Source organism: Panthera onca, chromosome A2 (genome assembly GCF_046562875.1).
Source record: "Panthera onca isolate mPanOnc1 chromosome A2, mPanOnc1 haplotype 2, whole genome shotgun sequence".
NCBI classification, from domain to species: Eukaryota; Metazoa; Chordata; class Mammalia; order Carnivora; family Felidae; genus Panthera; species Panthera onca.
Window position 1 is genome coordinate 118566516 of NC_138340.1, and position 21467 is coordinate 118587982.

General features: G+C 39.9%; 1 long non-coding RNA gene across 1 annotated transcript in view; it reads right to left on the reverse strand.

Annotated features, from left to right (window-relative positions):
* Window positions 1-377: 377 nt before the first annotated feature.
* LOC132679308 (uncharacterized) overlaps window positions 378-21467 on the reverse strand; it is a 126510-nt gene continuing 105420 nt past the window's right edge. Inside the window, exons 4-5 of the long non-coding RNA XR_013551525.2 lie at window positions 7843-7907; window positions 378-845 (exon numbers count right to left, since the gene is read on the reverse strand). This is a non-coding gene — a long non-coding RNA (uncharacterized LOC132679308). The remainder of the gene's footprint in view (window positions 846-7842; window positions 7908-21467) is intronic.

Sequence of the window (21467 nt, forward strand, 5' to 3'; positions counted from 1 at the left end):
AGGATTTGTTCTTGACAGGATCTTATTCTTAAGGCTAAGGTTGCCTTTAAAACCTATTAACGAAGTCTTTTCTAACACAATGACTGCATGGGATTTGGGTGTGTGTGTCGTTTTTCACAGGCTGTAGTCCGTTTTCGTTGAAATGGGTAAGGTCAGCTAATAAGGGGCAGTCTACTGCCCACTGCATGATTAATCAGGTTGGGGGCCTCAGTGGGATTAAGCCTTGGAATAAGAAGGGATTGTTTGTTTGTTTGTTTATGTATTTTTTCATCTTTTAGCTTTGGCAGTTCAGAAGAACGTTACTCATTGTACTCATTACAAATTTTTGTAAGAACACAAGATTCTCCATTATTTAAGGTTAGACGTCCAACTAAGTCTTGTAGGGATTACATACAGTTTTAATAGAGAGCCAGAAATGGTAGACATATGGGTGTGAGACGGTGAAGCATTTTGGCACCTGGGGTTTTTAGGAGATGAGAAGTGCGCCCACTGAAAAACAGTTAATATTGTAAATTATAATACACTGTTTATCGATATCTATGCGGGTTGGCACACATGCATTAGAAAAAAAATCATCGTAGCTGGAAAGGATTTTGCAATCATCTGGTACAATGTGAACATTTTACAAAAGAAGAAATGAGAGCTAGAGAAGAGATGTATTCATGATAACAGAGCGACGTAGTGGAAAGCACAAAGGTCAGGCAATAGTGCTGGCTTCCATCAATGGCCAACAATTGGGGTCTCCATCGTATCTTCAAGAGGAGGACCTTTTGACATGTGACCAACGGCTGGTCACTTCAAGATTCCATTCCAGGCCAGAGAAATGTGCTCCTCTTTCTCAAGATCTGGAACAGCAAAAGGACTACTTCACTTTGGGCATAATCAGTCAGAAAAGCAACTTCTAAATGTACAAGGCAAGGGTTGCGCTCGCGCCCCTTCCTTTGTGACCCCCTGCCCCAACCTCAGCTAAAAGATGACCAGAGTAACTACAGTCTTTTCAGTAGTGCACCTTCAGTGCATATGACAACACTGATGAGAATGTTGATCAAATACCTACTAAAATATTACTTCCAAACCCACATGATTCCAGTTTTCTTTACACTTTGGCACATAATTATAACTTTAGGTCACATATTATGAGTCTGGCCGGAGGCTTGGAATCATGCCACTGTTGCTTCTACTATTACTAATTCTCTATTCTTTAGAGATATTTTTATGCTTTGTGCGTCATTCTGTCACATGGAGTATGTTGTAATGAGTATATTTATGAGTCCAGCCATTGGGAGTGGGGACTGATGTATTATGTAGCCTTGCACCTCGTGTGCAGCTGAATTATAACGCAGACCTTAACAGCCAAGAAGTCTGTGTTCAGAGAAAAAAAAAAAGAATTTCCAAACATAAACCATGTTCTTGGCACTAGCCTCGAATACTGGACATTCATAACCCACAAATGCCCAGACTATAAATTTGCAAGTTGCTTTAATATGGCAGTAAAAGTCACTCTTCTGAAAGCTGCACTTGTAAAATATTTATAAATTCACATGGTTGTTCCTGGCAAATAACTACATCTGTCAGCTCTGTCTTTTTGCTCCCAAAGCAGCGGAGTTGTGTCCTGTGTAATTCACGATATGTTCATAAAAAATTATTTTGGAAAACTCAAGATGGAAGATATTTTGTTCTAGGGGGAAATAGATCTGCTCCTTCAATGGTTTGTGTTACTGTTTGATCTCCTGAGATTTTTTTCTCATCAAGACTTTTTCTCTGAACAAGTTTTCCTTTTATTGGACTTATCTAGTTTCCAAATTAGCAAGCTACCTCTTATGGGGTTGTCTTAAAAATCCCATATTAATACGTGCAACACAGTGGACTTTTTCAGTCCCGAGGTCAATATGTATCAGTGCCATATGATGAAGAAATGTTCTAGGTATATTATTATCTCCCTACAGTATTTAGGAGACATTTCTGTAGGGAGATGTCCATATAGACTGTCCAGATAGTTGTTTGTGTATTTTTAAGATAGGAGAAAAATAAAAAGAGAAGAGACACCAGATTACATTTTCATACAGATGTATGCCATCTAGGGTTATTCTTTTCAGCGTCTTGTTTCTGAAAAACACAGACAAACAAACAAAAAAAATGCCCTCTGAAATCACACCTACGAACAGGCTGAGTACTTGACGATAAAATGGGCCATTGTATTTACGTTTATATAATTTTTACGGACATCTAGCTTTTCCTTCCCTCTTCTCCAACAAAAGAAAAAAAGGATTTAGATTGTTTCTAATTGCAATAGATTTGTTATACAGACAGAAGAGTTAAAGGTGAGATCAAAAATATAAAACACCATGTAATACTATAGTCCTTATTAACTTTTTCTGGAAAACGCATCCCCTTCAGAATCTGGTGAAAACTTTGGGTTCTTTCTACAGAAAAATACATACACAACACACACACCTTTGCATACAAATTCAGATGTTCAGAGACTACCAATACTATTTCATAGACTACCAGAGAGGAAGGAGAAAGAAACTGTGTATCAGAAAATTGGAAGAAAATGATCAGTACCACTAGGCATAGAATTTAACTCTAATCTTTGTAACACGGCAAAAAGGAAAATTCAATGGGTTGTGTAGATCTCAGTGTTTAATAGAGGAATACACACCAGGTTTTCAGGAGATACATTTTAAGAGGAAGTTGTCAGGTAGATGGATCTTTGATTAATAATTAAACATTCAATGAACAATGTCTTTAACAGCAGTTTTACAAAGGTGTAAACCTATTTTTCACGTGGCCATTTCTACATTGTTCCCTTAATAAATCCTGAGGATATCCTTATTAAATAGTAATTTTTATGAGCGGTTACACCAACTGAGCCTAGGTAATCTGGCTTCTGTATCTGACCTGACATAGCAGAGAGTGATTTTCCTCTAGAGAAAGCTCCAGTATTCATAAGGCACAATGTGTCCGCAGTGGCCTTCCCTGAACTACACCTAGAAACTGCAGCCTCGGCAGGGCCTCTGGGAAACTGTCCAGATTCACCGACCCACATACCTGGTGGGCTTCCGTGGAAAGAAGGTAACTCTAAGCAAGCAACAGATACATGACTTTAAGAGGTAGAACTAAAAACTACAAATAGGTCAGAGTGGGACTGAAGTCTTGTCTGCCGTGATTTCTGCACATTGTAGGGAACTGTATGGTTTATGTGTTGATCTTTTCTCAGCCAGAAAGCTGTGCCAGTCAGGCATATCACCTGGGAACGGGAGAGAACTGATTTTGGACCAACTCATCCATCACCAAGGAAAAGAGATGCTGGTCAGGGAATTGCAAAGCTAAGGAAGGAAGAGTATTATTAGATCACTAGCTGGAAATGGATTGCCTGATTATATTGACCCATCAAACACTATTCTGGTGATTAGCAGCCCAAATCATACACATATACATATAATTTTTTTCAAAGAGATTGCCACCTAAGCTTCCTTAAAGCACTACGGCATGATGCCTTACCAAGTCAGAAGAGCACAATTTCTTGATCAGATACTTAAGACAGAAAGACCTGGTATCATCTGTGTAAATAAGGTCAGAACAGCTACTGTTTCCCTCCACACATAGAGGGTGGGTTTGGAGATTTGCTTTGTGGCATTCAGTCAATTTTGTTCCAACATTTGGGCCTGGAGGGCCTGGGCTGCATGTTCGTACCAGTGCTTGGGGCATATTCAGGGGCTAGAAAAGTTTAAGAGCAGCAGCCTTCTCCAGAACTTTCTGTTGAGTGACATCTGGGGTAAATTAAGTTTCTGTTCAGTCTTGGCTTTGGCTACAGATGTGGAGGTGTAAATGTGCTTTCCAGGAACAGTAGATTATATGGTCATGATGTAGACCACTTTTATTAGGAGCTCAAGTACCACATTTCCAGAAATATGAAGAATGACAGCAAGGAAAAAAGCCTTTAGAGCTTAAATTACAACCACATCTAATGAACTCAGAGGTGTTTTTCACTTACCAGGGTATTGCTTTTCAACTCCTGTAGCTTAAATGAATCTAGTGATCATAACAGTAAATATGGGTTCCAGAGGTATCCCAAGAGGTATCATTAGTCACATATTACATCCTTTTCTAATTTGTACACTTTCCATGTTTCAGGGTTTCACAGGACTGCTGAAACCTCCAGAATTTCATGTTTCCCTCAGCAGTCTACAATAACCCTTAGTCTGAATGACATGTATTATTTCCTCAGCAAACATGTGATGTGGGAAGCTTAGTAAAAGATTTATTATAAGAAACGGCTCGATGTTTTATTTCCTCCCTTAATTGAATACATTATTGCTCTGTGTTTAGAAATGCTGTGTTGATGTATTACACCTTGGAACAACTATGCGCATGCCATCTGCGGCAGGAAGGTTTATTAGACTACAAATCAGGATACAGATGTTGGCGGGAAAGCTATGTATGCTAAGTCATGATACATTACAGCACATTTTAAATCTGTAAACCGTGGTGGTCCAGCAGGTTTTTATTTTTTAAAAAATTAGATATTGGTACTTATGAAAATGAAGGAACTAGAAACCCTCTCTTTCATCACACAGACGATAGGTAAAGTGATAAGCCGCTGGGGTGGTTGCTATGTCCCTGTAGACGGGAAAAAGGACTAAGTAACTTCAAAAGAAAAATCTCACCTTCTTATCCCTTAATACTAGCTTTAAGATCCATATTTAAAGTCAGCACTCAGAAGCAAATGAGCAGATACATCTTTCGGAAGTGTAAATGATCACATATTTATTGATCCATTTCACAAATTTAAATTTTCATCCATTTATTCAAAGAGCATTTATTGAGTACCTGTTACTTGCTAGGTGATACTGTGCTCTGGGGTTTTATTAAAATGAGACTCACTTGTATTATTTTGATGCAAGAGGAGCTGTTGTTCCAACTATTTCAAGTTCAGTCCTCATAATGGACAAGCTGCCTCCAGAAAGTTTACAAGAATATACCAACTACTTCACTGGTCAAAAGGATTAACAGGCTAGAGCTTGGCCAGGGCAGCCGCCAGAATTGCTTTCCTGAGAGATGATGTGATTCTCTTCCATTGGATTCTCAAAAATATAACTCAGTTGTATCAATCTTAAATAAATAAAATCCAGGATGCTCACCCTTTCAAGAGGGATTAGTGTTCTGCGGATCAATTGATCGTCTGCACGCTTCTTAAAGTATCTGGGGGAAGCATTAACAACACTTTGTTCTGACCTACTTGCCGGTCATCCAAGGCTCTTCCAGCTCTCCATAAATACATTTGTGTTTTATTCATCATGCTTATTCTGTAATAAAGACCTAACATTACTGGCATTTACAACTGGGAGGCTGAAGACTTTTAAAAGTTAGATTAGAGGGGTGCCTGGGTGGCTCGGTCAGTTAAGCTTCCAACTTCGGCTCAGGTCATGATCTCACGGTTTGTGGGTTCGAGCCCCGTGTCGGACTCCATGCTGACTGCTCAGAACCTGGAGCCTGCTTTGGATTCTGTGTCTCCCTCTCTCTGTCCCTCCCCTGCTCGCCCCCCCCCCAAAAATAAATAAACATTTTTAAAAAAATTTTAATGAGATTATATATGCCCTTTAAGTAGGGTATAGATTTTCAAAACAAAGTGGTCTTTTTTTCCCCTGGAAATATTCAGAAGAGAGTTTGCCTTTGATTGGGCAGCACAGGCAAATGCAACAATTCAAGAGACCACTATAAAAACGCACATGTCACCACCACAAAAAGGAGAACATCTTACTTTCTCTTAAGCAGAGTTAAATGGGTGATTATTATTAACCATCTATTACATTTGAATAACAGTTAAGTTTCATGGCACTGTCACATGCAGTGTCTCATTTGTCACAAAGGAGGGTATGTATTCATCCATTCCTCAAACTTTCATTAATGCCTACTAGGTGCCAGGCATCTGACTCTGTACTAGGGACACTATGGTGAATAAGACACATTCTCAGCAAGCTTACTTTCTGGTTGAAGGGTAAGATATAAGCCATTAGATCGTTCTAACATGTTATAAAGCAGATATGATGAAGTATTGAAACAACACGAGCTAGCTTCATTTTACAGAAAAACAAACTGCGCGGTACTAATGTTAACAGCCTAGGATAGTTTTAAAAGTTAAATGAGAAATTGTATGTACCTAACACAATGTCAGCCCATAGTAAGCACTCCATAAATGTTATTGCTAAAGAGGTAGCATGAGTAACAGGAGCATGGCCTCTGTCAAACTTTTTGTCTTGAATCCTGGCTCTGACACCTCTTAGTTGTGTGGCCTTGGGAGAGTAATAGAATCAATCTAGGTTTCAGTTTCCCCAGGACTAAGATGGGAATACCAAGTGTACCATTTACTAGGGTTGTTATTGTGAGGATTAATTTGACGTACATGCTCAAAAAATGGTATGCATAGTAAAGATCAAAGCTGGGAGGAGGTCTGAAAACTTTCAATCACACCAAACCCCTAGTTGACTTCTCACAAAATAAAGACATTATGAGCGTAAAGATCGACAGGCCCTTAAGTTTTACTATGGCAGAGGAGAGCCCCCTGCAAAGAGTTCAAGACGGGAGAAGGCAGCAAAGGATATTTAGCATCTTGGGGATTTAGGGAAAAACTGGCCCAAAAGAGAGAGAGAGCATGGCACTAGTAAGGGTTGGGTAATGGGACTTGGGTGGGAGTCAGAGTGGACACAACAGAGAGAAATGGCTTTAAGAAGAGAGGAGGGATATGTCATCCACACATCTTGTATTCTTCTGGCACTAGGTGAGAAATAATCTTTTAATATGTCTGATCCATATTTTGTAAGTGAGGACATTATTTTTTATTAAATAACTCCTAAAATGTTATGAATGGAACTTAACTAAGTAAGAGTATCCAAAATACACCAATAATGACCTTTGAAGATATCTGATAGAAATACGGGCTCTTTGGGGCGCCTGGGTTCTCAGTCAGTTAAGTGTCTGACCCTTCATTTGGGTTCAGGTCACGATCTCACCTTCATGAGATTGAGCCCCATGTTGGACTCTGCACTGACAGCACAGAGCCTGCCTGGGATTCTCTGTCTCCCTGTCTCTCTGCTACTTTCCTCGCCTTCCCCCAAAATAAACAAATAAACTTAAAAAAAAGAAATATAGGGGTGCCTGGGTGGTTCAGTCAGTTAAGCCTCTGACTTTGATTTTGGCTCAGGTCCTGATCTCACAGTTTGGGAGTTTGAGCCCCATATCAGGCTCTCTGCTGTCAGTGCAGAGCCCTCTTTGGATCATCTGTCCCCTTCTCTCTCTGCTCCTCCTCCACTCGCGCTCTCTCAAAAATAAGTAAACATTAAATAAATAAATAAATATAAATATATATACACACACACACACACACACACATATGTATATACATATACATACATATATATACATGTATGTACGAGTATACATATATATACATATGTATATGTGTGTGTGTGTATATATATATACATATGTATATATATGCGTGTGTGTGTGTATATGTATATATATATATATATATTCTTTTTTCTCATTTGGATTCCCACAAGGAAATTGTTGTACATGAAATAGAAGCAAATGTTACTCCATAATATGTGTCATGATACTGAGAGGGTTTTCATATTTGCTACTTTTTTCTTTTTTTTTTTAAGCAAAAAGTGATTTAAATTTCTTTCTGTACATAATGGAAAAGAAGTGGCTGAAAATAAAGCCCATATATGGTCCTGAAAGTAAACATGACCCAAAAACAGAAATAGTAAGAACAACAGTAACATAACTAAGAGAATCCCATTGTCTTCTATGATAACCCCCCCCAAGGAATCTTACCATGTTATTTTTCAAATACATCTTCTCTTGGTCACTGAACAACAAAGAATCATGGAGTTTGGGGGCTGAAAGGGAAGTTCAAATAATTTAATCCAATCCCCTATTTTAGAGTTGACAAAACTAAGGCCTTTAAGCAATTACTGACTTGACAGTATTTAACAGCCTGATATACTAAGGGCATTTTTCTATCTGAACTCAATGATAACTGCAAATTTGTATTGAACATTTAGAATGGGTCAAGCTCTGGTTGTTCTACATGTACTATTTCTGTCTTCCCTCGAAATAACCCTGTTAAAAAAAAAAAAAGTCCTATTGTAAGAAAAGTCCATTTTGCCAAGGAGATAGGAGCCTTAGAGAGGTTATTTAACTCACCCTATGCCATCCAGCTAAAAGAGCCAGAAATTGGGGTGCCTGGGTGGCTCAGTCGGTTGGGCATCTGACTTCGGCTCAGGTCATGATCTCGTGGTCCGCGAGTTGGAGCCCCGCGTCAGGCTCTGTGCTGACAGCTCAGAGCCTGGAGCCTGTTTCAGATTCTGTGTCTCCCTCTCTCTGACCCTCCCCTGTTCATGCTGTCTCTCCTTGTCTCAAAAATAAAATAAACATTAAAAAAAAATTTTTTTTTAAATTAAATAAATAAAAAATAAAAGAGCCAGAAATTAATAAAAACTCTAGGCCTGCATGAAATCCAAGTCCAAGTCCTTAATTATTAATATTGTCTGTGGTGACTCTGTGGAAAGGATGCTTGGGCTCTAGTGCCAACTTTATTAATAAATAAATTCTTTTAATTTATTAAAAAAATTTTTTTATTAAATTAATTTTTTATTAAAAAATAAATTTAATCTCTCTCTGCTTCTCAATTTCCTGATACTAGAAAGAGGAATCATTTTCATCCTGTCTGTCCCACAGGATAATTGTGTGGGCAAGATGAGATGATATTTATTACAGTTATTTTTTTATTTGTTTGTTTTTGTTTTTTAGTGACCTATACCTCCAACATGGGACTTGAACTCATGATCCCAAGATCAGGAGTTGCACCTCTACCAACTGAGCCAGCCAGGCACCCCCATATTACAGTTATTTTTAAAGTATTTTATAAATGTAAGGAGCTATCTAAAGCTGGAGAATAAAACAACAGGGTACAAAGAGCCACTTTTTTCTCTACAAGCAAGAAGGTATATGGCCGGGTTAAGAGGAGAAAATCAATCCATTTGCTTGTTAACATTTTTACTCACACAGTTGGCATGGAAATGCCAGCTGTGCCCCCAATATAAAAGCTGTCGCAAGTGTGGACAGGGAGCTTGGTTTTCTGGAATAACGAAGCTACTTCACAACAGAGTTCAGAATTGGGCCTCAGTTTCTCCACAAGGCAAATGGCACACATTCACACATGTCACCCAGTTTCCCTACAGTAGTGTTTCTCAACCTCAGCAGTACTGATATTTGGGGCCAGTTACTTCTCTGTCGTGGGGGGCTGTCCAGTGCATGGCAGGATGTTTAGCACCAACCCTGACATACCCCGCACTCAATGCAATAGCACCCCCACAAACAAATTGTGACAATCAAAAGTATCTTCAGATATTGCCAAGTGCCCCTCCCCACTGCACTAGAATATGATTTTATTTTTTTTTAATGTTTATTTATTTTTGAGACAGAGAGAGACAGAGCATGAATGGGGGAGGGTCAGAGAGAGAGGGAGACACAGAATCTGAAGCAGGCTCCAGGCTCTGAGCTGTCAGCACAGAGACTGACGTGGGGCTCGAACTCACGGACCGTGAGATCATGACCCGAGCTGAAGTCGGACGCTTAACCGACTAAGCCACCCAGACGCCCCTAGAATATGATTTTAAAGTAACTAATGAATGTGAACTGAGGAAATGAAGGAACGAAGCACATTGTTTTAAATACTAAGAAATAATAAAGGGGAAAAATGTGCCCCAAATAGCACATTATCAACTTCCAAGGTGAAACCGGTTAGTACAAAATTACACAGCAACAAAATTATAAACAGAGATCTGAGGAGAAAAAAGGAAAAGGGGACCCCAACAAAAAAGTAGTGACTTCCACTGGATGAAAGCAAATGTGGGTTTTTAAACAAATTTATTGAGGTGTGATTAACACACTGTACAACTTACCCACTTAAAATATGCAGTTCAGGGGCACTTGGGTGGTTCAGTTGGTTAAGCGTCAACTCTTAATGTCAGCTCGGGTCACGATCTCACACGTGTGAGATCCAGCCCTGCGTTGGGCTCCGTGCTAGGCATGGAGCCTGCTTGAGATTCGCTCTCTCCCTCTCTCTCTCTGCTCCCTCCCCTACTCACACACGCATGCACATACACACTCTCTCAAAAATTATATATATACATATATAATTCAATGGGGCGTGCCTGGCTGGCTCAGTGGGAAGAGCATGTGACTCTTGATCTCAGCATCATGGGTTCCAACCCCACACTGGGTATAGAGATTACTCAAATGAATAAACAGATAAAAGCTATAAAATATACAATTCAATGATTTTTAGTATATTCATAGGCCTGTAAAACCATCACCACAACCCAATTTTAGAACAGTTTCAGAGAATGAAGGGATTTTAACCTGTGATTAAAATGCTGCCAGTTTAATGTACTAGAGATTACCGGAGGTCTCTTCTCCAGAAGTGAACATCCTAACCAGCAATCACCAAATGACTGAGTAAAACATGACTATATTTCACTCTTCGAGTGGCCACCTTCCTGTCAAAGGATATGTACACCCTCTTTCCTCTTTCAGGAGCTCTCTAATATTATTGGTTATGTTGTAGGCCGATTTATTACATTTGAGAACATTTGAAGCAAAAAGTGCTTCAATTAAAACCCTTTATATATAATTATGAATCTCTGCGGTGCATCACTCTCACTAAGATGATTCATAACTATGTAGCATGTCTAGGCCAGTTCAGATCCTTGTCAGTAATAGTAGGATTCTTTTAATGGCCACGCTCCAATAGATAACACTTCGACAAAGGCATTGATTGTTTGTTCTGTTAGCTACTGAACCAGTCTTTGCATACATGGATGCATAAGCATGCAAAATGGAAATTTTTATTCTAAGTTATGGGCTATACTTTGCATATAGAACAAAAGTTGTTAAAAATATATGTGGGAGGGGCACCTGGGTGGCTCAGTCAGATTAAGGGTCAGACTTCGGCTCAGGTCATGATCTCACGGCTTGTGGGTTCCAGCCCCATATCAGACTCTGTGCTGACAACTCAGAGCCTGGAGCCTGCTTCGGATTCTGTGTCTCCCTCTCTCCCTGCTCCTCGCCCACTTGTGCTCTGTCTCTCTCTCTCTCTGTCTCAAAAATAAACATTAAAAAATAAACACACACACACACACACACACACACACACAGGTAACTCCAATGTGTTTTCTCCATGAAGAAAATTAATCTGTGAACAAAGGTCTAATTTAAAATTGTATAGAAAAGGCAAATACATAACCTCTGATATGCTCTCACTCCTGTTCCCCAACCCACCCTATCCCAATCCCCTCATTAACAAAAAGTTGTCACAGTTCTTTAACATGTTGGAATAAGAATGGTATTTCAACAAAAGATGAAATACTAAGAAATCTCCTTAAAAAAAAAAACAAAAAACAACAGGTTATACGTTTATCCCTGAATCAATAAGCCAGCAAAAACAGGAACATATTTGATCTGGCAAAACCTCCTGTGCTTTTAGATTCGGTGAAAATGGAAAAGGAAAAAAAGAATTTCTCCCATATTCCTTACGCATAACAAGAGCACTTATTAAATGATGTTTAGATATGATGGTGACAGAATGTTTAGATTCATTCATTGCTTGGCATTGGAAGGGCAGTGCCCTGGAGTCTTCCCCCAGTTCAATCTTAAATAAACAGCAGTCCTTTTAGTTTTCAATGTACCGACTTGGCTCAAACCATGCCATGAATTACTTTTGTATGAGGACTGCCACAAAAAAAATTGCTACAGAATGCTTCACTGGCAGCTGGGGCCAGTACAAGCTAATGCAAGCAAGTTATGCAAGTTAAAATAAACAGCAGAGAATTGGGTGTGAAAAAATATTAATCAGGTATGTCCATCTGACCGCTTTAACTTTTAAAACATCTGTGGCACGAAGCCAGTTCTTGTCAAGGTCACTTACTGTTCCAAAAAAGCTTTTCAGCTTCAACAAAAATATCCAAGAAACAAAATGAAGGCAAAAAATAACATTCAAATACTGTAGGTGTGTTTCATTTCATGCCACTTGTAAGAGGTGGGGTTTTCAGCCTATCATGAGATTCCCAGATCTTTATTCCTCTCTAGAGGCACTGTTCGGATAAGTTCAAGGGCTTCAGACAAAGGAGACATTTAGAAAATGAATGATCACCCATACCATCAACATGTCTCTGAGAGCTGAGGGGACCGTTGTTGGAGGAAGTCACAAGAACCCATTTGTCCCCCCCAGACAGTTGCCCCACCAGCATTCCTCAGAATGGAAAGATTCTCCTATTAGCATTAAATTGGGGTGTTCTGTCTTCAGAAAGCCCTTGTTAAGTATACATATGCCGTCTATAAGGATTAACACTGCATGCTAGATTTCGATCAGCCCTTTCGATCTCCATTTTACTCACCTTCTATTTAGAGGGATTAGATAAGCTAAATGCATTTACTCAGAGCACAGATGCTGGTTAGCCCCATCGCTTGCTAGTTACATGACTCTGGTCAGTGTACTAGCCTTTTCTACGACATTGTGAAAAATACCATAAAAGCGACAGACACAGAAACTGAGCCCATCGGAAGCGGAAAAACGAGATGGTGTGGGCTGGTGGATGCTAACCAGGGAATTGGGGCAGTCCACAGCTTCTGGGTGTTTGTGGCCCCAGGCTAGGAAGGTCAACTCGTAGTTTCTCAACTACAAAAGAAGACTGATACTAATAGTACCCACTACAAAGGAGGGCTTTTAGGGGGATTAGATGAGATAAAGAATATAAAGTGCTCAGCACATGCCTGGCACTCAAAAAAAGCCTGACAGATGTTAGCTATTTTTTTCCTTAGGTCCTTAAGAGGCTCCGGCAGCAGAGAGAAAGAATGAAAAAAGAGGTAGGAGACCACCCAAGGCACAAGTGGGGTATGCACTGGCTAAAGAATCCTTTATCTTTAATTTACAGTGAGAGTGAGAAGAGCCAAGTAGGACTCTGCAATTGAAGCACCACAGCACACGATTAGGCAGAGACACCCTTCTAGGACACCCTTCTAGGGTAACTTGGCAGTGTTCGGCAGATCCTGTTGCACTAAGTGTCCAGGAGGCCCCCCACCCCCAAGCTGGGTATGTGGCCACTTTTGTTTTGGGGGGATTTTTTAAGTTTATTTTTTGAGAGAGAGAGAGAGGATAGGGGAGTAGAAAGAAGGAGAGAGATGGTGGTGCTGTCGGTGCAGAGGCAGACACGGGGCTCAATCACACGAGCTTCTCATGCACTGAACCATGAGATGGTGACCGGAGCCAAAACCAAGAGTTGGACGCCGCTCGGGCACTCCCAGCCACTTTTGGATCCACTGGCATATGGGCCAGACGCTGAGCCTGCGTCTAAGCTGTAACTGTTTCTCTCTTCTCTGGTAACAAAACTCTTATATGCAGGTTATTAGCAAAGATTCCTTGATTTCAGGAAGGTTAGGCCCCGACCTCAGCCGCAAGGAATGAGCTGAAAGTGCCCGAATCAGTCATAGTAACCTCCTTCCCTTCTTAAGGGATTGGCCAGAGAGTGGGCACATGACATTCTGGCTAATGAGGCATAGGGTAAGTCCACTAGGGAAGGCTCGTTTCCTAAAGAAAAAGATAAGACTTCACAGAAGAATCTTCACAGAAGAATCTCCACCTGTTCTCTTTCTTTCCGTCCTGAAGGTGGATGTGGTGGCTAGAGACACGGCAGCCATATTCTGGCCAGGAAAATGACAAGGAAGTTGGCCCTATAGTCATTAGATCAACGCAGGCAAGTGCCTACCTCCAGACTTCCTGTTGTAGACGAAATAGGAAATGCCATCTACAGATGGGTTTTCTATTTCTTATGGTCAAATGCATTCCCACACAGTGCTTATTTCTTACCCCTGCCTGAACCATCTGAAAGATAGTTTTTCTTTTTTTGCATCCAACTTGTTTACACTTTGAAAACATAGGTTGAGCAGAAAGACAAAAACCAAGTGGTCTGTTACTTACTTGTTTCTCATCTCTCCCTGTATAGCAATTAACTTCAAAGAGACACAAAGGGATGCTATTTCATTATTTTTGACAGAACCAAATATGTAATGCAAAAAATATGCTAAAATTTTACAACGATTTGGATTCCTTGAGCAGGAGTGGGATGAGCCACTTGTGTAATGGTCCCTTCTCTGTGTCACCTGCCACCACTCTAACCTGATGCTTTCTCTGACATCAATGGCCAGAAGCAATGATTGCCATTATTATTCTAATGACTTACAAACGGATGCCCTTTAACAATATTTCTGAGTGCTTTCGCGTATATTCTGTCCCTGAAGGCTCACAACCCTGCCCTTTACCAGCTATATCATCCCCATAAAAGGTACTATAAAACTTCTAAGGGAGGGGATCCTCATTTTAGAGGAGAGATGTCATTTTCTTGCTCCCCTAAGTCTATCTTTGCTACAGGAACTAATGATATACTATCTACTCAGCACCACTGCACTCCTCAACCAATCATGCAAAATAGCATGTGAAAATGACATGCCCACATATGGCCCTCTGGTCTTTCATCCTTATGTGGGTTTTTTCCCCCCTGTGATCAGATATGATGTCTGAATCTCAGACTGGAACAAGAGTTCTATCCAAACCTTGGCCTTCACCAATCTCCTAAGCCCATAGACTGAATTTCTGTTCTAAACTGGATCGATCCTCTATTAGAACATGAATGATATAAAGCCAGGGAAGTTATTACTATTTTATTGAGTTATCCTTAGAACATAAAACAGATTCTGCTTGATTCACAGCAACCGCTTCATAAATATTTGTTAAATGAATGAATGATTCTAGAGATTTCTGCTACTGTGCCCTAATCACCAGATCAGACCTGTATGGGGTACTAACATCCACGTAGGCCCATTTTTACTTTCCTTATCTCTTTAAATGACACAATATGGACTGTTGGACACCCCCTCAACACTGGCCTTCTATTTCTACCTTCTTGCCTTTTCCATGCAGGAGAGGTCTCAGGATACAGAGCTCTCAGCTGAACCTGCCTAAAATACACCTTGATAAAAGAGACCTTAGAGAAATTATCACACCATAAAAGGGCAGAAGGCCTCAAAAAAAGAATAGAAAAGTGAAAGTAAACCTTGTCCCTTTCATTTCTCCAAGCGGTCAAAAAGTAGCCCCATGAAAAGATGATCAATATCTTTAGCTACCAAGAAAATGCAAATCAGGAACTCAGTGAGATACCACTTCACACCCACTAGGATGTGGGTGACAACACACACTAGGATGACAACAGTCAAAAAGGCCAAAAATATCAAGTGTTGATGAGGAAGTGGAGAAATAATGGTAGCCCTTTAAACAATGATTTGGCAGTTCTTGAAATGTTAAACATAGACTTACCATATGACCCAGCAACCCCATTCCTAGGTACACACCCAAAAGAAATGAAAACATACGTCCACATAAACTACACAAATGTGTGTAGCACCATTATCCATATTTGTCAAAAAGTGAAAGCAACACAAGTGTCCCTCAACTGATGAAGGCATACACAAAATGTGGTTAACGCACAAATAGACTGTTACTCAGCAACAGAAAGGAATGAAGGAGGATTCTGGGAATGTGACAGAGTAGGAAACACCAGTAATCTGTCCTCCTACCTAGACAACAGTTACACTGGCAGAATGTGCCTGATATAACTATTTTGGAATGCTGGAGTCTATTGAAGGCATGCAACTTCCCCAGTTGAGGAAGACTAGAATTGGTTGATTGGTAAATTGCAGTTAATTTCAATTTCAGCTCTTATCACAATAGCACCTACTCATCACCCACTGGCAGGTAGCTGTGCCTATGTTACTGGAGCAGCTTGCCCACAGCTTGTAGGATTCGGGGATCTGTGCTCTAATCACAGAGGTGCAAACAAAAAGGTGGTGACCACTGTTGTTGCACCTCTCCCAAATGTTGCAAGCCCCTCCCCCTTTGGCTGAAGTGACTTCCCAGGGGATTTAAAGGGCCAATGCCTTTACCCCCATTTTTCTCTTTTCCCATTTTGGAAACCAAACATCAAAGAGTAGGACATTCAACAGCAACTTTACATATGAGGAAAATTAGAAAATCACCATGCATGTCCAAGGGCAGACATAGACTCAGAAACGACCTGAACAGACCTTAAGTTTACACTCAGTCTGCTCCTTGGCGCAGAGACAGCCTACAATTAAAATACAACAAAACAAAAACAACAACAATTTAATAACACCAGCAACCCTGAAAAAAGGGGAGAATCTGATTTCTAGAATTATCACATTATTGGATATAAATGTCCAGTTTTCAACAAAAAAATCACAAGGCATACAAAGAAACAAGAAAGTATGGACCATTCAAAGGAAAAAAAAAACTAAAATAAGAGAAACTATCCTTGAAAAATGGTGGATCTACTAGACAAAGACTTTAAAACAACTATTTTAAAGATGCCCAAAGAACTAAAGGAAGAGATGGAGAAAATCAAGAAAATAATGTATGAACAAAATGGAAACATTAATAAAAATGTAGAAAACCTAAAAGAAACCAAAAAGAAATTTTGGTACTGAAGAGTGCAATAACTGAAATGAAAATTTCTCTAGAGGGATTCGACATCAGATTTGAGTAAACAGAAGAATCAGTAAACTTGAAAACGGAACAATGGGAATTATAAAATCTGAAGAAGAGTAAGAAAAAATACTGAAGAAAAGTGAAGAGTCCTGTGAGGCACAGATATGTTGTGGGAGTTCCAGAAGAAGAGAGAAAGTGACAGAAAGGATATTTGAAGAAACAATGGCTAAAAACTTTCCAGCTTTGATGACAGACATAAATTAAACTTCTGAGAATCTCAAAAAACTCCAAGTAGGATCAACTCAATAAGAGCCACACTGAGACACATTAAAATCAAACTATCCAAAGACAAAGAATTTTAAAAGCAGCAAGAGAGAAGCAACTCATCACGTACAAGGGATTCTCAGTAAGATTATAAGATTTTTCATCAGAAACTCTGGAGGCCAGAAGGAAGTGAGCTAATATATTCAAAGCGCTAAAAGAATAAAACTGTCAACCAAGAATCCTATATTTGGCAAAACTGTCCTTCAGAAGTGAGGGAGAAATTAAGACATCTCCCGATAAACGAAGGCTGAGGAAGTTTGTTACCACTATACCTGTCCTGCAGGAAATGCTAAAGAAGAGTTCTGCAGGTGAAAACGAAAAGACACTAGACAGTAACGCAGAGCTGCATGAAAAATAAAGATCTCAGGAAAAATAAACACATGGGTAATTTTACAAAAGCTAGTTTTATTGTAACAATGGTGTGTGAATCCATTTTTTGCTTTCTACACAATCTAAGAAACTTGTAAATTTAAAAAAAAAATAGTCTAAAAGCTACTATTATTGTAACTTTAATTGGTAATTCCACATTTCTTTTTCTATATAATTCAGGAGAGTAGTGCATTTAAAAATTATGAATTTATGGTTTGGGTCACAAAATGTACAAAGATAATTTTGTGATATTAACAACTGAAAGGAGTGGGGACAGACCTGTTAAAGGAGCAGAGATTTTGTAAATTATTTGTATTATTTTTATTTTTAAGTTTATGTATTCTGAGAGAGACTGAGGGAGTGCAAGTAGGGGAGGGACAGATAGAGACGAGAGGGAGAATCCCAAGCAGGCTCCGCACGTGCACAGAGCCTGATGCGGGGCTTGCACCCACGAAACTAAGAGATCATGATCTGAGCTGAAGTCAAGGGTCGGACGGTTAACCGACTGAGCCACCCAGTCACCCCGAAATTTTGTAAATTATTGAAGTGAAGCTGGTATTAGTTCAAATGAGACTGTTATAAATTTCAGACATTAAATGTAATCCCTACGGTTACCACAAAGAAAATAGCAAAAGAATATACACAGAAGGAAATGAAAAAGAGATTTAAACATTTTGCTACAGGGGCGCCTGGGTGGCTCAGTCAGTTAAGTGTCCGACTTCAGCTCAGGTCATGATCTCGCGATCCGTGAGTTCGAGCCCCGCGTCGGGCTCTGTGCTGACAGCTCAGAGCCTGGAGCCTGCTTCAGATTCTGTGTCTCCCTCTCTCTAACCCTCCCCCGTTCATGCTCTGTCTCTCTCTGTCTCAAAAATAAATAAACGTTAAAAAAAAAAAAAATTAAAAAAAAAAAACATTTTGCTACAAAAAAAATCAACTAAACACAAAAGAAGACAGTAATACAGGAAATGAAGGACAAAAAAGGCTATAAACTACACAGAAAACAAATAGCAAAATGACAGAAGTCCCTCCGTTTCAGTAATTACTTTAAATATAAATAAACTCTCAAATCAAAAGACAGAAATTGGCAGAATAGAAAAAAAAATAAAAGACATGATCCAGGTATAGTCTGTCTACAAGACACAATGGAGTTATTGCTTAATAAGTATAGTGTTCCGGTTTTGCAAAATGAAAAGAGTTCTGGAGATGGATGGTGGTGAGGGTTGCTCAACAATATGAATGTACTTAATACCTTTGAAATGTACACTTAAAAATGGTTAGGATATTAAATTTTATGTTATGTGTATTTTACCACAAGAAAATAATTGGGGGGAATGAAGGAACGAAGGAATGACAAACAATAATGCAACACGAATAAACCCTAAAAACACTATACTAAGTGAAAAAAGTCAGACACAAAAAAACCACAGCTTATGTGATTCTGTTCGTATGAAATGTCCAGGATAGGCAAATCCATAGTGACAGAAAATAAATTAGGGGCTGCCAGGGGCCAGAAGGAGGAGGAATAGCAAATGACTAATGGGCACCAGGTTTCTTCTGGGGGTAACGAAAATGTTCTAAAAGTAGATAGTGGTGATAGTTGCACAACTCTGGGAATATACCAAACACCTCTAAGTGTACATTTTAATGCATCTTACGGTACGTGAATTATATCTCAACAAAGCTGTTACGTTAAAACAAACTAACTAACGACCACAAACCTTCCCCTTTGCAACGTTTTCAGGGCTAGAAGCCCCATCTTAGGGGCTGCGATGAAAACGTCTCCCCCCCCATCCCCCCCCCCCCCCCCGTGGTCTCCCACTGCTCAATCCCTCTGTCACTGCTGCCCCCAGGCACTCCCTGTTCCATCAGCACACAGAAACAGTAACAGGTAGAAGCAGGAGAAAATCACTGTACCAAGCCCCCACTCCCGGAGCCAGAAAAGGTGAGAGATAAACTCTGCCCCCCAGAACTTCTGCCTCTGCCTTCCTTTGTCTAGGGCAGCATTCTGCTCCTAAATTGTGATAACGCCAACAGGAAATGTAAGATTTTTTATCTTCTCTATGACCTAAACAAAAAAATTGTTCATTTGACCTTTAATATATTCTTACAGATAATGGCAATCTGAATTATGAATATTTAACTTTCTCCCCATTTAAACCATCCTGCTTCCATGTTTTCCCTCTTCTTGCTTGCTAAACAAGGAAAATTGCTTTCCTACAAAATATAAATAAATATCATTGCGATGTTCCCTGGATATTCTTTTGGAGCCAGTATGTCCTCCATCTTTACTTTTCAACAACTAATCCTCAGTCTAAAAGGGCAAACAAGATAATCCCTTATTTAAATGATCAATGGAAGGGAATTAGTACGGCAAAGCAGACAACTCTCACAACTCTATCACTCAGAACCTACAGAATTCTTTTTCTTTTTTTTTTTAATGTTTATTTATTTTTGAGAGAGAGAGAGAGAGAGAGAGAGAACACAAGTGGGGGAGGGGCAGAGAGAGAGGAAGACACAGAATCCGAAGCAGCCTCCAGGCTCTGAACTGTCATCACAGAGAGCCCTACACAGGGCTTGAACCCACAAACCGCGAGATCACGACCGGAGCTGAAGTCAGACGATCAACCGACTGAGCCACCCAGAACCTACAGAATTTTTAAAACAGTACTGCAGAAGTAGAGATGCATTAATATTTTAAAGGCAAGTTTTTCTGCCTCTCTTAGGCTTCTGGCATCATATATCCATTGTTGGGCCTTACTGTGTGCCAGGCACTGTGCAGACACTTCACAATTGTCTTCTTTCATTCTCATTACAATTATTGTGTCTGTCAACTCAGGAGACTTCCAGTTTGGGACAAGGACCAAGAGTGGAAAAAGAGGGTGGTCAACTGGGGAACTGAGTCAAGGGTGCCTGCTCCAAAATCCCTTCCTTTCAGTTTGTCACACTCCCTGAAATTCCACAATTAGATTTTGAAGGCTTTTCTGTCTGGTTTTAGAAAGTGGAGCCTCCTTAACCCATAATCAAGCAAGACCTCGGTGTCAGAGATTCCGGGAGCTCAGACTTAAAACCAGGGGACCAAGCACAAGCAGGCGAGACCAGAGAACATAATGCAGAATCTAGCGGTTCAATCCAGGAGGCTGCCCCACGTGAGGATCATTGGTCACAACTCCTATTTCTCAGGACACCCTAGCAGGCCCGCATTCTACAACGATGCAGGGTGGTTTGCAGAGTCCCTGTCTTCCTAGCTAGTTCGTCTACCTGCTATTTTAGTGCTTCTGAAAAAAGACTGTTGTTTTTTTGTTTTTAATATTTATTTATTTATTTTGGGGAGAGTGCAAGCAAAGCAGGGGCCAGGAGACCAGGGCAGGGAATCTGAAGCAGGCTCTGTGCTGACAGGCTGACAGCAGCGAGCCAGATGTGAAGCTTGAATTCACAAACCCCAAGACCTTGACCTGAGCTGAAGTCAGGACTCTCAACTGATGGAGCCACCCAGGTGCCCCCAAAAGATTGTTTTTTTTAAATTCTGTCCACCTCCTACTGAGAATCAGAATGCTTAAGTGACGTGCCCAATACCATAGAGTAAGTAATTAGAACCAGGATTTGAACCCTCACAAAGTTGGTGTTCTTAATTACTACCCACTCTTTTTCCCCACTACACTAAAAAAAGTCCAAGCAGAGTCCAGAAGTAACCCCAAAACATTTTGTTTTGGGTATCCCCAACTACTTACTTTGCTTTCCAAATACTATTTCCCTTATGTCTTCTCAAGCCTGACTTTTCAGATTTTTTAATTCTACAAGGGTGAAAAATGGCTAAATTGTTGGCTTTCCCAGAATAGCTTCCGTTTAACAGAAACCAATAACTGCAACTAAAACAATGAAGATTTAACCTTAGATTTACAGGTATTATAGAGGATGGCGGCCAGTCCCAAGACTGACTAAGTGGATTTAGAAGAAATATCTTAAGCTTGGAAAATATGAAAGGCCCTTCAGCACATTGAAACATATTTTCAGCATTATATCACTATAAATAGGACTGTGGCTCAAAGACGATGTTTTCCGAGATCCTAATTTAAATCAGCAAATGAATGGTTTCAAAGCCCGCGTAACACCAGACAATTTGATGGAATATTTTCTTAGCAAATATGAA